Source organism: Podarcis erhardii, assembly GCF_964252035.2.
Source record: "Podarcis erhardii genome assembly, chromosome: 10".
NCBI classification, from domain to species: Eukaryota; Metazoa; Chordata; class Lepidosauria; order Squamata; family Lacertidae; genus Podarcis; species Podarcis erhardii.
The window spans coordinates 37,805,099-37,821,955 of record NC_138500.1 but is presented as its reverse complement, the minus strand read 5'-3'; the positions used below and the strand labels follow the sequence as shown (position 1 = coordinate 37,821,955).

The window sequence follows — 16,857 nt, the reverse complement described above, 5'->3', positions numbered from 1 at the left end:
TCTTTCACAATTATGGCTCTTCCCCCCCCCCAAGTGCTCTTATTTCTTTGTGAGGTACAAGTAATAAAAAGGAAGGATGCCACACACACACACACACCTGTTCAAGAAAATGGTGTGTCTTAATGGTCATTTGAACAACTTGGCAAAATGCATCATCCCTACCCCCAGAGCATGTTCTTTTTTGCCCAACAGCAATTGCAGCCGTATGTGAATGGAAACATCTTTTGCGGCAGGGGAAAAACAGGTGGTTGGCAGAGCAGGCGTGAGCCTGCTCCTAATCGATACCACCATGCTGGATGCTGGATGGCCCTAATAGAATCTCTGGGAATGAAAAGTGTGTGCTTCAGCTAATAATTTAGCCCGTTACGATTCAGATGTTGGAAAGAGAAAAGAAAAATCTAATCAATACTGGGAAATCTCATCTGTGGTTTCCATCTGCACAAACTCCGAAGACTGCACTTTCTGCAACATGAAACAATGGTGGCACATGGAGGGTCAGGCAGGAAGGCAACTTGCACGCCATCTCCACCCAAGAGAGTGAAACCTATTCTTCACTGATGCTGCCATTATGATTCTGATGGACACACACAATTATTCAGCCTAAAAATATCTGTGAATTGGAAAAATATAATCTGAGTTTGGGGAAGGATGCAGACTCATATCTAGACGGGCACAGAGCCCAAACTTTTCATTTTAGAAATTCACTGATGAGTTCGCAAAAGAACAAGGTAGAAATAACAGTGGCAGCATTTTCCTGCATTCCTGTGCATTTACTATATATCCCTTGGTAGAAAAGGGGTAAGTTGGAAGCAGATCCACACACCTTTTTTTGCAAATTCTCTGGAATTTCATGTGGCTCAGAGCTACCTTGCCTGTCTTGCCCCACCTAGCAGCTGCTGTAGCTTTTAATGTGTGCATGTAAGGAAATGGTTAAAACAGTTTATTGTAACACATAAGTAAGCCACCCAATATTTCTCCTCTGAATTCCCAAATTAAAAAGCAAAATGATTTATTACAAAATAGATACTTACTATACAAAGAGACTCATTGTCACTTGTCCAACCCCACCCCTCGCTCTGTCACAAAACAAATGAATCTTTTAAAAAAAACCCACAAATGAATCTTTTTAATTAGAGAATGTTTTGGTTACAAATCAAAGTATTTGCAGGGAAGCAGAGTGTACATCCTTCCTGTGGAAATAAAGTGCATGCAGGGGAAGTTTGAACAAATAAGGAGCAGTATGTAGCATTAAAGTCCTTTCCAGGGAAGGTGGTGGCAAGTTAAAGTCCAGTTAAGGAGTGTTGAGAATGTGGGATAACCAGCCTCATATAACCAACATGCTTAGTCCAGTTAGAGCACGAAGGGGTTAATACCATAGAGTAAAGCGTGTTCTCCATCACGGAGAGCACGTGTTGCGGTTGGGGATTCCAGGACACCTTGCTGTTTCTGGGCAGATGGTTTGGCCAACTCGTAAGCAGGGGCGGGCTGTTACTGGGGAAAATTAGATGTTGCCATTTAGTGATTGACAGCCCTATTTGTTAAATACAAGGCACGCAGCAACGGACGTCCTCTTTCGCTGTGTGCTTCGGATCACCCGCCCTCCCTTCCCTAATGTTAGGCTGTTTGCTTGACCTTGCTATTGCCTGTCATGGGGTTGTCTGCTTTGGGGCAGGGGCCCGGTAGGAATTTTGCCATTTGGCTGATTAGTGTGTGCCACTTGGTTTTTGCCTACTGCGTAGCAAATCGTCACAACTTGTAAGGTTTGCGGTTAGGCATTGGTCTGGAATTGGTTGCTGGAGGGGTATGGATTCGGCTGTGCCTGCCCCCCCAAATGCTGCTGCTGGTGGAGGGGTATGGATTCGGCTGTGCCTGCCCCTCCAAAATGCTGCTGCTGCTGCTGAAGGGTTTTACCGTTAAAGGAACCCAGGGGCTCCCCCATGCTTTTGTCCGAAACCCCCTGGCAAGGGGCTAGGGCCACGCAAGCCCTTGGGAGCATGCTGGGGAGAGGTGAGGCATGGTTCCCAGTCCCGTCTCTCTCCCCAGGTGACTTACCCTTCCTGACTTCGCGGGGGGTGCGAATGTCAGAGCTGTCCCTGTGCGGGGGCAGTTAGTGCTACCAATGCCTAAGCAACCACTCACATTGCTGTATTTGAATAAAGTTGTGGCCAAAATTATGCCAAAAAATTTAAACAAAAATTAAGTGTCAATTGTGTTTTCCTTTGGGGTATATTGGGGACCTCGACACGCAACCTGTTCTGCCAGGCTTAGCTATGTCACATTCTTTACCTTGGGATGAATTGGGTAGTCATGCTTATTGTTATACCCCTGTCTACCTGTTAAGCTTAGCGTGTAAAGAGTTTTGAGCCGCTTGCTCTAAGCTCAGACTACACAACAAGCCACTCTTGAGTTAATAAACCTCTCTGTAGCTAAGCTAAGTTTTACTGCCTGTGTGACTTTTTCTGAATGCTGTGTGAAAAAGCACATGAATCTGACCTTTGGAGAGTTTGTAAGTAAGTAATTTACCAAAACAAAACAAAACAATGTTATTTTTAAAAAGCAGAAGCAGTAGTAACAACACTTAACCTGAAAACCTTTCCTGGGCTCCAAGTCACATAATCCAGAGCAATTGAAGTTTTTTTATATTAAAAAACTTATTGTGCCAATCTGGGATCCATTATAGAATCAGTAAATGAAAGCTTTTAAAGTTAGTATGAGCACCACTGTCTCTATTATACAATCAATCAATCAATCAATCAATCAAAGCTGTAAAAGAAGTAGGTAATAGTTGCATCATTAAATATTGTAATGATACAAACTGCCATGAATTCTGGCCTTTTTGCAACACCCCACCCAAAACCCAGAAGAAACTTTGTAACTGGGTTTAAAATGGAACGTTTGCCATGATCCATCTTTTTCACTCACCACCTCATCAAGGATTGAAAGCTAATCTGATTGTGTGCCAAGTACTCTTTCATAGATGCACATTGAAGCAATTATGTGCCCAGGGCAAATATGGGTCATGTGAATTGGTTTTCCATTTTTCTCAGGGACAAAGCCTGCAACATGAACCTTGTGGTAGCTTTCATCTGCAGAAAGCCACCAGCAGGACACACCCTGGGCTACAGTCAGTGTATATGAAGTGTGATCTCTCCTATACTTGCACAATGCTTTTGTGTACTTAATCCTGCAAGTTGGGGTTTCCCTCTTCCCTCTGCTCAGGTTCACTAATTTCAACTCATTTCTAGATTTTTAAAACTCAGTGGGAAGATTCCATTTCCATCACCTCATCATTATATTCGGGGGGGGGGGGGAATGTTGGCAAACTTCACAGCAGGACAGTTCATCTCAGAGGCATCTTAAACTGTTTGCAGTGGTGAGGAGGGGGGATGACATCAGTAAATATTAATAAATGGACAAGTCCCATTTGTATGCATATCAGTGAAGACACTTGACATTGTTTACAGGTATAATACAGAGCTACATGCCTTCTTACTGCTGCCTGCTAGGCCTTAATTATGTAGTCAATTCCAGCAGATAATTTAGAGTCCTACACAACATAAAATTGTATTGTCAACCACAGATATTCAGTTTGAGTGCTTAGCAAAACATGGTCTCTTCTGAGTGCTAAGCGAAAGCATGCACTTTCAAAAGAAGAACATTGTTAAATCCATGTTGAAACTGTTTGTAATGAAAGGTTGGCAAAGTCCCCCATCTCTTATTTGTTCCAAGCTAGTTCAGAGAATCCTTGCAAAAAAAGCCTGGGCAGTTTGGAGAGGCCAGGTCCACTCTGAATTCTTCCGCGACAACCTCAGCACTCAGGTCTTGCTTTTGGGCTTCCTATGGACATCTGGTTGGTGACTTAGAAGAGGTTTCTGAGACTAGATGGGCCACCAGCCTAATCCAACAGGCTCTCTTCTTATGCTCTTAGGTTAAGAATGGCAGTAAAGAAAGTCCAGTAATGATGATCTGTGGCCAGAACAAGGTAGTTTGGAGCTGCTAAAGCTAAGGCAAGGTTCAGCTATGTCCCATCACAGGCACAGTGGAAGGGTGTCCATAAATCCATTCCAATTTGCACATGCAGCATTTTAATATTTCCAACCATGCAAACCAGCCCCGTCTTTATTTTTTCCTAGAACAAGATAGGCTCTTATGGCCAATCTGAGAGATTTAAGCCATGATTCAGCAAGGTAATTTGTCTTCTTTCAAAAGAATGAGTCACCCTGCCTTGAAGAATTAAGGGTTTAGCGAAGCCTTGCTTCTGGACTCGATCAAAAGACAAGTGACGTCAATAGCAGTCTTGCCATTTACTTCAATGAACCTGGGTGTGGGTTCTGTGTATTAAGCTGTTTGTACAAAAAAACACACCACCCACCCCCAAAACAACAGCAGGCTTTTATTCAGGGGTTGAGGAAGTCTCTGTGGGTAAAGTAAACAAGAACTCTCTCTTCTTGCAAAACAGTTTCTGCAAACCACAGGATGTGGACAGAGTTGTCCTCTTTCTAGCTCCATCGTCGTATTCTCTGTGCATACATTGAAAGCACATCCAATGTGCATTTGAAGCACATGACGTCTCCCAAATAATAATAATAATAATAATACATTTTATTTATATCCCGCCCTCCCCAGCCGAAGCCGGGCTCAGGGCGGCTAACAACAATCAACAATCAAACAATCAGATATTCACACATTCTAAAAATATTTCATTATAAAAATCAATTAAAATCAAATTAATGGCAACTAATTAAGCAAGATTCTATGCAGGTTGCCAGAGGAGGGAGTCAGGCTGTGCCCTGACCAAAGGCCTGGTGGAACAATTATAATAATAATAATAATAATAAATTTTATTTATATCCCGCCCTCCCCAGCCGAAGCCGGGCTCAGGGCGGCTAACAACACTAAAACAATACAACATTATAAAACATTATAAAAATGAGTTAAAAACAAAATTAATGGCAACCATAAGCTAAAGTCTTGAAAAGATTGCCAAAGGAGGGAGTCAGGCTGCGCCCTAACAAAAGGCCAGGTGGAACAGCTCTGTCTTGCAGGCCCTGCGGAAAGATGTCAAGTCCTGCAGGGCCCTTGTCTCTTGTGACAGAGCGTTCCACCAGGTTGGAGCCGCAGCCGAAAAAGCCCTGGCTCTGGTTGAGGCCAGCCTAACCTCTCTGTGGCTTGGGACCTTCAAGGTGTTTTTATTTGAAGACCGTAAGTTCCTCTGTGGGGCATACCAGGAGAGGCGGTCCCGTAGGTACGAGGGCCCTAGGCCGTATAGGGCTTTGAAGGTTAAAACCAGCACCTTAAACCTGATCCTGTACTCCACCGGGAGCCAGTGCAGCTTGTATAGCACCGGATGAATGTGATCTCTAAGCGAAGACCCCGTAAGGAGTCTCGCTGCGGCATTCTGCACCCGTTGGAGTTTCTGGGTCAGTCTCAAGGGCAGCCCCACGTAGAGCGAGTTACAATAATCCAGTCTGGAGGTGACCGTCGCGTGGATCACAGTGGCTAGGTCAGGGCGAGAGAGGTAAGGAGCCAACTGCTTAGCTTGGCGGAGATGAAAAAATGCCGCCTTTGTTATAGCTGCAATCTGCGCCTCCATAGAGAGGGAGGTATCGAAGATTACACCCAAACTCTTAACGGATGGTGCTGGCACTAATTGCACCCCCGCAAGAGATGGGAGTTGCCCCCTCAGTCCCAAGTCGTCCCGTCCCAGCCAGAGGACCTCTGTCTTCGAAGGATTTAACTTCAACCGGCTCCCACGAAACCATCCAGCCACAGCCTCCAAGCATCTGATCAGTGTGTCTGGGGCCGAGTCCGGGTGGCCGTCCATCAACAGATAGAGTTGGGTGTCATCAGCATACTGATGGCAGCCCAGCCCAAAACTCCGGACAAGCTGGGCGAGGGGGCGCATAAAGATGTTAAAAAGCATCGGGGAGAGTATTGCACCCTGGGGCACACCACACACCAAGGAGTGGCGGGATGACAATTCCCCCCCAAGCGCCACCCTCTGTCCCCGACCAGAGAGAAACGAGCGCAGCCATTGAAGGACTGTGCCCTGGATCCCCACGTCGGCAAGGCGGTGGTCTAGGAGTTCGTGATCGACCATGTCGAAGGCTGCTGACAGGTCTAGAAGAATCAGCAGCCCCGACCCGCCTCGATCCAGCTGCCTGCGGAGATCATCTGTTAGGGCGACCAGAGCCGTCTCGGTCCCATGACCAGCGCGGAAGCCGGACTGGAATGGATCCAGAGCTGATGTTTCATCCAGAAACCTACCAAGCTGTTCAGCAACCGCTCTCTCAATCACCTTACCCAGGAATGGAAGATTCGAAACCGGGCGGTAATTGGATAGATCTAAAGGATCTAATGATGTTTTCTTTAAGAGCGGGCGCACCACTGCCTCCTTCAGTTCCCCTGGGAATGTCCCAGCGCCAAGAGACAGATTGATGATATCCCCCAGGGGGCCCCGCACCTCGTCTGGACACGCTCTAATCAGCCAGGACGGGCACGGGTCGAGAGGACAGGTGGTGGGCTTTCCAGCTCGGAGGAGTCTGTCCACATCAGCTGGGGATATCCAGTCAAAGTGGTCTAATACTGAACCCGAGGACAGTCGAGGGGCCTCCAGTTCCTTTATTGTATCCAAATTGGCAGGGAGGTCATGGCGGAGCAACAAGACCTTCTCCGCAAAAAAGCTCGCGAATGCCTCACAGCTGTGTGTCGAATTGTTATTTAAATTTGGCTGTCCTTCAAGGGACGTTAAAGACCGAATTATACTAAATAATTGCGCCGGGCGAGAGCTAGCGGATGCAATGGAGGCCGAGAAGTAGGACTTCTTAGCGGCCTTCACTGCCATCTCATAGGTTTTCATAAAAACCCTATAAGATGTTCTTGAAGCTCCGTCACGGGCACCCCGCCATACTCGCTCTAGCCGTCTGAGGTCCCGCTTCATTTTCCGGAGCTCCTCGGTAAACCAGGGAGCCCGGTTTCTGCGGGGTCGCAGAGGGCGCTTAGGTGCGATCTCATCGATGGCTGCCAGGAGCTGGGTATTCCAGGCCTCAACAAGCTCAGTCAATGAGTCGCCAGGGGGAGAAAGGTCCCGCAAGGCTTGACGGAATCTATCAGGGTCCATCAGCCTCTGCGGGCGAGCCCAAATTGGCTCGCCACCCAAGCAGGGTGGGGGTGGAACGTCAATCCTGGCTTTCAGAGCATAGTGATCAGACCATGGCACCTTCATTGAAGGAAACATGATCACATCTATACCGATGCCAAAGATCAAATCCAGCGTGTGGCCTGCTTGATGTGTGGGGCCCGAAACAAACTGGGAGAGCCCTAGTGTCGCCATGGAAGACACCAGGTCCAGAGCCTGTGAGGAGGGAGTGGCATCAGCATGGATGTTGAAGTCCCCCAATACCAATAGGTTAGGGAACTCCAAGGCCCAGCCAGCCACCGCCTCCAGCAGGCCTGACAGGGTGGCTGCTGGTGTGCTAGGTGGCCGGTACACCAGCCAGACAGCCAAGCTCACCTCGGAGCCCCACACTAGGCCAACACATTCAATGCCGGGGATCGATGGCGAAGGTAGAGCCCTGAAAGAACAATCTTCCCGGATTAATAACGCCACCCCTCCCCCCCGGCCCACAGTCCGCGACTGGTGAAGGACGGAGAAACCCGGGGGCGCCATCTCTCGTAAGGGAACAGTATCCCCTTCACGCACCCAGGTCTCAGTCACACATGCCAGGTCAACCCCCTGCGAGGTGAAGAAATCTCGCAGGGTGGCGGTTTTGTTGCCTATAGACCTGGCATTGCACAACACCAGTGACGGAGGTGAGTAATCCTTGCTCACCCTACCCTCGTCTCTCGGGATGGGGCGCAGATTGGAAGGGGTACGAGCATATCCGTATCTCGATCCCCTTCGCCTATGACATCTGCCCCCACCGCCATACCTCCCTCGCCCCTGCACAGTAGGAATCCCAAGCCTAATATTCGCCTCCATTTACAGAATATAAAAACAAACAAATAAAAACAATTACATGAAAACAAAACCAATCCCCACCCCACTCCACAACCACCCAACCCTGACCCAAAATAAACCAAAACAAAAAAACCCTGACCCAAAATAAACCAAAACAAAATAAAAATACATAGATAAAAACCACCGCTTATGGTGGTACAACTAAGCAAAAAATAAAAACCGTTTAAAACATATAAAAACACTTCAAACAACCACTGCAGCAGCACTAGTGTCCCCCAAAGCTGCGGCAGTGGTAAGCGTGGGCCCCGCCCCCTGGCCTGATGGAAAGTGGGCCTGCAGGGGGAAGAGCCCTCCCCACAGATGCACGGCAAAGCGGCAGCAGCAATGATTCCAAGGGCTCCAATGCTGAGATGGAGTCTGGGGCCCGCCCCCAGGCCCAAGGTGGAGAATGGGCTTGCAGGGGGAGCGGTCCTCCCCAAGACTCACCGGCAAAGCGGCAGCAGCAGTGTTCCGGGCCTCCTTGGAGTCTTTTATGCTGGGGTGGAGTCTGGGGCCCGTCCCCAGGCCCAAGATGGAAAATGGGCCTGCAGGGGAAAGAGCCCTCCCCACAAACGCACGGCAAAGCGGCAGCAGCGATGTTCCAAGGCCTCCTTGGGGCCTTATATGCTGAGGTGGAGTCTGGGGCCCGCCCCCAGGCCCAAGGTGGAGAATGGGCCTGCAGGGGGAGCGGTCCTCCCCAAGACTCACCGGCAAAGCGGCAGCAGCAGTGTTCCGGGCCTCCTTGGAGTCTTTTATGCTGGGGTGGAGTCTGGGGCCCGTCCCCAGGCCCAAGATGGAAAATGGGCCTGCAGGGGAAAGAGCCCTCCCCACAAACGCACGGCAAAGCGGCAGCAGCGATGTTCCAAGGCCTCCTTGGGGCCTTATATGCTGAGGTGGAGTCTGGGGCCCGCCCCCAGGCCCAAGGTGGAGAATGGGCCTGCAGGGGGAGCGGTCCTCCCCAAGACTCACCGGCAAAGCGGCAGCAGCAGTGTTCCGGGCCTCCTTGGAGTCTTTTATGCTGGGGTGGAGTCTGGGGCCCGTCCCCAGGCCCAAGATGGAAAATGGGCCTGCAGGGGAAAGAGCCCTCCCCACAAACGCACGGCAAAGCGGCAGCAGCGATGTTCCAAGGCCTCCTTGGGGCCTTATATGCTGAGGTGGAGTCTGGGGCCCGCCCCCAGGCCCAAGGTGGAGAATGGGCCTGCAGGGGGAGCGGTCCTCCCCAAGACTCACCGGCAAAGCGGCAGCAGCAGTGTTCCGGGCCTCCTTGGAGTCTTTTATGCTGGGGTGGAGTCTGGGGCCCGTCCCCAGGCCCAAGATGGAAAATGGGCCTGCAGGGGAAAGAGCCCTCCCCACAAACGCACGGCAAAGCGGCAGCAGCGATCAGCAATTCTGTCTTGCAGGCCCTGCGGAATAATAGGAACCATATTTTCCCTACACAGAGGTACAAGATCCTATATCCAGATTCTTTGAGGGTAGCCATGTGCTTTGAAATGTGAATTGGATGTGCTTAAATGTATGGTGTGGATCTGACCTTAATTTCACTGAAGTGCTTGAAAGCTACCTGGTTTGCTTTCACTTGGCTCCCAGGAGGATCTCAACAGCATGCTCCAGCAAATGTTTACTCAGAAGTAAACCAGAACACACTTAATGGGAATTACCAAAAAGGACATTTAAAATGGACAGACCCAGGACTTCTTTATTAAAGATATTTCAGAGAGTCCAAAATAGTGATGGATTAGGTTCCCCAGGCACAATGTGGAATGGGTTTGGCTAATGTGGGTCATTTTGCATACACTGTTGAGTACTTTCCAGAGTTCAGACTAGAGATGGATGGGCCCATTAAAGTCCAGCCCACCCCCATTTTCAGCAAGATTGGAACTAAATCCATACTGTTCCATTTCCAGGTGGATATTTACAGGGAAATCCTTAGAAATCTGCCCAGAAACACATTTAGAATAAACATTTGCTCTAAGTGGTCAACTTACGTGGTGCTCTAAGGGGTTGTGTGCCATCTCTGTTCCCCTGCCCCAAATGGTTTGCTTTAAAACTGTGTATCCTGAGCTGCTAGCATGACACATGGTGCTCCAGTGCACCGTTTCAGTGTGCGTGGCAGAAGTCCCCCAGGAGTGACAGGACATGACAGCATTCCCTCTATGCGTCTTGAAAACACATATCAGCAAGGAGCCCCCAACACAGACTTTTCAAGCTGAGGTTGGCTAGATACAGATATTTATTCTTTTTGTAATCTGCTCTGAGGTTTTGTTTTGTTTGTTTTTACAGTCAAGCAGTACCTCTTTTTTTATGACATTCAGGGGCCAATGAACCTTAAAAAAGAAAAGAGGAAGGAGGTTTCACCATCAAAGTAGAGGCACCAGCAGCATCTTTCTCTCTCTTTTCCCTTATTTAACTGTAATAGTCTCAGCTGTTTCATGCAGCAGAAATAGCAAGAGTCTGCAGTCACCATATCCTCCCATCACCCCACATTTTGAATGAACGTATTTCATGATGGAGTGTCTTTCCAGATGCATGGCAGAGGCAGGGTGGAGAGAGAGTGACTCCCCCTGGCCAGTGCCTTGCCTGCTCTTATATTCCAGGGCCAGGTGTAGGAAGCAGCACAGGACAGGCCAAGGAAGAAATTGGTATTCGGTTAAAATAGTCCACAAAATTTATTCATCACAGATGTAAGTAAGCTATGGCAAAGCCCTTGGGTATGTATCTGGAATCAACCAGTAGGCTGGGTCGACCAGCATCAAATCAGGGTGATCCTATCAGGACTGCTATTTGGATGGATGCTATGGCCCATTAACTCCCCTGTGGGCTTCCGGACAGAAACACAACTTCCTGGACCCCTTTAGTGGGGTACCTAATAGTCTAAGGATCCAACCCAATGCCTTATCTGCCAAGAAGTTGTGGTGATTGCTACGAAGCAGGCCCAAATTGTCTGCAGGAAAATTTCCTCACTGGCCCCGAATACAGCGACTGAGTATTCAAGGTGTGCTTATAAAACCAAACATATCATTGGCCATCCAAAACAAAAAGGAGCCTGCACCCATATTGTCCCATTAACCCCGGCTGAGTTAGCATGACAGTGATGAGTGGTATAGGCCTTTGTGAAACTTGGTGAAATACATGATTTATGAGGGCAGCCCATTTAAAATGGAATGTCAATCGAATTCATTTGTTAATACAATTTCATGTACATGTAGAAAAATGACAAAAACATAATCAAGTGTCAGAAAGTCAGGGTAAAACAATATGCATCAAGAAATGTAACCAGGTAGAAGAGATCTCCTGTCTTTAACTTCACTGTCATTTAAACAGGGGAGAAAAGGCATGGCCTGAATGATAATAATAAAAACTCAGTTTGACATAGATGTGCAGTACGGGCATCCCCCCACTTACGTGGGGGTTACATTCCAGGCCCCCACGAGCATAAGCAAAAATCGCATAAATGGGGAGCACCCTCTAAACACATTTTAAACACCCTCTCTGCCACTCTCTCTCCAATCTGGACAAAAAATACTGTTCCAATAATGTCGACAACTAGAATTAAAGCTCTGGGGCTGGCAGGAGACTGGAGGAAGCGTGTAAAAGCGGGCAGCTGCTGCGGCAACGTCAGGGCAGTGCAAACACACCAGCAGAGCCGATGCAATGCTTGTGCACACCTCACCACCACCTTGTGCTTCCTCCTTCAGACCCAGTATGCAGCAGCAACGCAGGCAGCTGGAGTTCAGCTGAGAGCCACTGCTTTACCCAGCAGCCCCCCCCCCACTCTCCAGAGACCCACTGGGTCATTTCAGCACCAGCTGAAAACCTTTTAGCTCCCCCAGGCTTTTTTAATACCTCTGTGTCTATGGATCTATTGTGTTGTTGTTTTTTAGTTGTTAATAGTTTTTATTGTTTTCAGCATTGTATTTTAATTGTTGTATTTGTTGTCTGAGCCACTCAGAGAAGTTCTCTGCCATGGGGCAGCTATGGGGTTAAGAAAAGTAAACTAAATAAATGCCAGCCAAGCTCAGATTTCTTTGTGATGTATGTGCACAATAGAAAGGATGAAGTATTCTGTGTCAGAGGCAGGACCGGTGCCATAGCACCACTTATTTTCCACACAGTCTGCTAAGAGGAATCGTGGCCAGTGTGGTGGTGTGAGTAGGCTGCCCTAGATCTCCTAGCTTCCCACATTGTAGGTCTCTGCCACTTACCAAGAAGAGAAGGGGTGAGGTGCAAGAAGCTCAGTGTGGAGCAGTGCATGGCAGTGGACCTAGACTGATGCTCCTGCAACCATGTGCTGCATCCATTTTTTAGCTGCTGCTGCCCTTTATCACTAAACACACAAATTTGCACTGAACTATTCAACTATTCAACTAGAATTCAACTATGGTTTTCCCAGTAGTGATGTATGGAAGTGAGAGCTGGACCATAAAGAAGGCTGATCGCCGAAGAATTGATGCTTTTGAATTATGGTGCTGGAGGAGACTCTTGAGAGTCCCATGGACTGCAAGAAGATCAAACCTATCCATTCTTAAGGAAATCAGCCCTGAGTGCTCACTGGAAGGACAGATGCTGAAGCTGAGGCTCCAATACTTTGGCCACCTCATGAGAAGAGAAGACTCCCTGGAAAAGACCCTGATGTTGGGAAAGATGGAGGGCACAAGGAGAAGGGGACAACGGAGGACGAGATGGTTGGATAGTGTTCTCAAAGCTACCAGCATGAGTTTGACCAAGCTGCGGGAGGCAGTGGAAGACAGGAGTGCCTGGCGTGCTCTGGTCCATGGGGTCACGAAGAGTCGGACACGACTAAACGACTAAATAACAACAACATTCAACTAGAAAGTACCCAATTCTAATATCCATAGATAAATGTATACCAGAGGTGTTCAAATGTTCAATGGAACATTTAGTCTGAGGCACTCTGACAACAATTCACCCATCTGGGTTTGCAGGCCTCTAGCATTAGCAAATAAACACCTATATGATTTTAAAGGCTCTTTTTTCTGTGTACATTTTGGTCCAATTATTTTTTTTAGAAGAGAGAAAGGATGGATAGATATAGATGTCCAAGCAGAACAACAGCATGAAAACTTTTCAAGTACTTTTTCTAGGCAGACATGCAGGTTTTTGTTAGCTCCAAGGGTGAGTAATATAAGAAGTAATTAGTGTGATAACACATTAGCATAATGTTCCATATGGTGTTATTCTTGCATTTGAACATGACAATTATACTTGTGTGGCTGGTCTGCCTGCCTCACCCAGCATGAAAATGCTGAAAATCTATTACATTTGAACTCACTGAAGTTCTCTTGCAGATTGTGGCTTTTGGTTGTTGTAGTAATTTCAAGAATGTTTGGAAGCCTATTATAGACACACTCATTTGAGGTTTAAACTACTGTGTTTGCATGCCCTGAGAATTGTAGCTCAGCACCTATAACAAATGACAGCTCCCCAAATTCTTTGGGGGAAGGCATGATTGTGTAAAGCGGTGTGATAGGGCCACAGTTGCAGCAATAATCAAACTAACAGATCCATTAACTTCCTTGACTTCTCTAGAATGGCACGTGATATCATTGGATCCCTTCTCTTCCCCAGCCTTTGCTGTCACCACAAAGCTGATTCTAATGATGGATTTGGTAATTTCTTCCTTTCCAGGTGGCTTGAGACCTCAGCTAAAGTCTCAACATGATGATACATTCTTTTCCCCAGAATGCTTTCTCATTTGTCAGTGGCTGCAAGGCATCTTATTAATCTAGAACAAAGATGTTGGTAGAGGCATCAAAGCTGGAACACTTTGAGCCACCCCAGGCATACCCCTTTTGGAGCCCTAGTGATGCCAAAACTCTGGAGTCAGTTTGGCCAGGGATATGTAAGTTGCTGCAATGGCAGGAACAGGGGATCCAACATTGGATGTCCTTCTCTGATGTCAGAGAAGAACCTCTGATCCACCCTATCAGATACCCCCTCCCAAGTGTCCCTAGTTCTTATCCTCTAGGGACAGTCACAGATTTACAGAAGCCATCTTGGTTTCTGATTTGATCCTGGGATATCCCATTTTTATTTATTTATTTTATTTATTGAATTTATATACCGCTCTATACCCAGAGGTCGCAGGGCAGTTCACAGAAAAGATTACAATATATAAAGTCAAAATAAGAACAATGACCCAATAGCACCCTCCCCCCCCCCAAAAAAGAGCCACATTTTAAAAGGGTATAGGATGTCGGATGTCAATCCGGTCAACCAAAGGCCTGGTTAAAAGGGAACTTTTTCGCCTGGTGCCTAAAGGTGTATAATGAAGACACCAGGCCAATTTTTCTGGGAAAGAAGCTCCTTAAGAAGTTTTCCTCAAGACGACCCTATTTTTCATCAGAAAAATGTTGGAGGGTAGGTCATACAGAAGACACCTTCTAAGGGGCCACTAGACTGTAGCATCTCCTTTTACAGTTAGAAATTCTTGCAGTTTGCCAGTAATGTCCAGGTTTTACCAAATAACACAACACAGGGAAAGAATGCCTTTTCTCCCAGGCTGAAGACATTGCTGTTTCATAAACTGAAATCAGCTAAGCTATGGAGAATTTAGAATATTTCCTTTATATGAAGAACACAATGTATTTTCCTCATGAAAACTCACATAATTAACATGCTTATGAATATGTTAGATGAAATGGGACTGCATTTATGCAGACATCACTGAGAATCACGCATCTTTTACAAGGCCTGTCATGATTCTGTTTTCGCACTCGGCTCACATGCTTCAGCGCGTCTTTAAATTATCTAGGGCACGTCACATGACACCTAAGTGTGAAACAAGCATTTTCTCCTCCCAGTACCATTATTTTCATTTTCAAAACACTAATTTGCAACAAATGGCAGGAGTGGAAAAGATGTGCAGCATCATAAGGTTTTAGCTCAGGCATTTTAATTTGGAAAGTGAGTTGAGAATAATGTTCAATGAGCTTTCATCATCCAAAGCGCTAGTAAAAGCTGTACAATGAGGAATTAAAAAAACCTAAAAATTAAAAAGAAAGATGGCATGGATATAATTTGCGCAGAGAGACGTTTGTTTGCATGTAGTCCTCCCAACTAAAGCTATCATTAACCTATACATTTATTAAGTGCCACTGCCTAAGGATGCCATTCAGCATTTGTAAGCAAATGTGGGGGTAATATGTACACAAGATCTATGAAAATAATAGCTCATAGCCAGAGATGAAAGGACACCATGACAGTCATGGAAAATTGAAACAAGGTCTAAACCTCTTCAGGGCATGTTATTGATATTTTGTAAGGGTTACATAAAGGGAAGCATGAAAGAGAAGTGTGGGAAAAGAGAATCCTAAATTGATACGGAACAATAAACCCTTTGGAAGGCAATAGAAGCTGCAGTTTGGATACGGCACAGACAATATGATCTATAGTAATTCAGTAATTAGATACATGAAAGCAAGAGAGGCCCATATAATTACATTTTGGAGGCAGTGAGGAAAACAATTGTTTGTCAGGGCTGATAGAGATTTTCATTGTCTCTCAATTACATAACTGTTTCTCATTTTTATTTCTGCAGCCTTGTAGCTACCTGAGTTATGAAGCCAAAGGAGCAGCTCTTGTCTACAGGGCTCAAAATTAAAGGACTCTGGTGAATAAACACTTCGGAAAGCAAGGAGAGAGAAAGAGCAGGAGAGATAATTTCCAGACTTTACTTGCAACATCAATGCCAGTGGGATAAATTTAACTAGAAATAATAACAGCAAAGCATTGTTTGGAAATCTCTAAATATATGAAAGTAAATATATGAACTGATTTGCCAGCATCTCAACATCATAGCCAGGTAAGGAGGAGTAAGAATCCCAAGGGATCTATGAATCATTCATGCCCCCTACTCCCAAGGAGGTGCCTTTGAAGATTATTTAGAATGGGGTGATTATTCAAAGTAAAGCACTGCTTGTGGGGCCTGCCTGGTGTTTTTACATGAGTAGAATGTGTGCTTTTATTTAAAATGCATTTCTGGGTTATTTGTGGGGCACAGGAATTCATTCATTCCCCCCCCCAAAAAAAATAGTCCGGCCCCCCACAAGGTCTGAGGGACAGTGGACCAGCCCCCTGCTGAAAAAGTTTGCTTAGAGGGTCCACTTTAAAGTGAAAACAGCCACCCTCTCTGAAGGCTCACCTCTGTGCTCCTTGCCACTCCTTAATATTTTCCCTTCCCAACACCAAAAACATAGTGCGGGGGATAGGGCATAGCGTGTGTTAGACCCACAGCATCATAGAGTTGGAAAGAATCCCAAGGATCCTCTAGTCTAACCCCCATGCAATGCAGGGATCTCCACAGCACAAGGGAGACCTCAAAGGACCACACTTTGGCTGCAATTAATGCACAGCTTTGAGGACTTCATTTTCTGCCAGAGATCACAGTGGTTGTCAAGCTCTCTGGTGGAAATGATAATCCATTCATCAGTTGCTGATGAGGAGGCAGTTCAGTGGGACTCTCCTGTGTTGAGGAAGCCCCCCATCCCTTCTGCCCCACAGGAAGGTGCTTTAGTCTTCAGGGCTAGAAGCCCAGAAAGAGTGGCCACAGCAAAAGAAGAAGAAAAAGGCATTTACAAATGCATATAAATCATTCAGAGACTTCTTAATACTTAAAACAGTGAGGCAGATAATAAGATTGTACCATCAGAGAAATGCACTAACAAATGAATCCTAAATCTCTGGCCATGCTCTTTTTACCGCAGCTGGTGCTCACAAGGAATAAATTGTTTTTATTCCAGCAGTGTGTATTTTGAGAAAGGTAATGCTATCAGTATGATAAAAATTACTGAATACAACTTGTCTAGAGCTGCTGCAGTTTTCTGACTCAGCTTTGGAGG

The 16,857-nt window shown here is 46.5% G+C and overlaps 2 long non-coding RNA genes across 3 annotated transcripts in view; one reads left to right on the top strand and one right to left on the bottom strand.

The window, feature by feature from the left end:
* LOC309351007 overlaps positions 1-13,783 on the top strand; it is a 207,516-nt gene extending 193,733 nt beyond the window's left edge. Inside the window, exon 6 of the long non-coding RNA XR_014160629.1 lies at positions 13,646-13,783. This is a non-coding gene — a long non-coding RNA (uncharacterized lncRNA). The remainder of the gene's footprint in view (positions 1-13,645) is intronic.
* Positions 1-16,857, bottom strand: part of LOC309351013 — a 224,287-nt gene that overhangs the window by 54,442 nt on the left and 152,988 nt on the right. The window lies entirely within an intron of this gene.